Source organism: Pygoscelis adeliae, unplaced genomic scaffold (genome assembly GCF_000699105.1).
Source record: "Pygoscelis adeliae isolate BGI_AS28 unplaced genomic scaffold, ASM69910v1 Scaffold91, whole genome shotgun sequence".
Lineage (NCBI taxonomy): Eukaryota > Metazoa > Chordata > Aves > Sphenisciformes > Spheniscidae > Pygoscelis > Pygoscelis adeliae.
The window spans coordinates 1,350,323-1,350,708 of record NW_008824196.1 but is presented as its reverse complement, the minus strand read 5'-3'; positions in this window follow the sequence as shown (position 1 = coordinate 1,350,708).

Here is a 386-nt window from a genome sequence, read left to right as displayed (position 1 = left end):
GGTGCAGCGGCAGCAGGAGCAGCAGAAGCAGCAGCCTGGTGCCTAGTCCCATGCCGGTGGGTTAGCAGCACGCCCAGGCCCTGCAGGCATTTCACTGGCTATGACCCATTTCAGCTGCCCGTGTGCACATGTGTGCAGTCAGGCTGAAACCTAATAAATCTTCCCCTTCTTGACTCAGGCTCCACTCAAAGATTTCACTGGGAATTTGTTTCAGCTCAGAGCAAGCATATCAACTCATTAGAAAGTGCCATAAATCTGTGCAAGAAAATTGGGGCTGCTGAGACCAAAATATAACACTTCCTTACAGGAATCCCTGTAAGCTGATAATACTGCTTATCAGCTAAGGAAGATGATTACAGCACATATTTAGTAGCTCATAGTGCCGA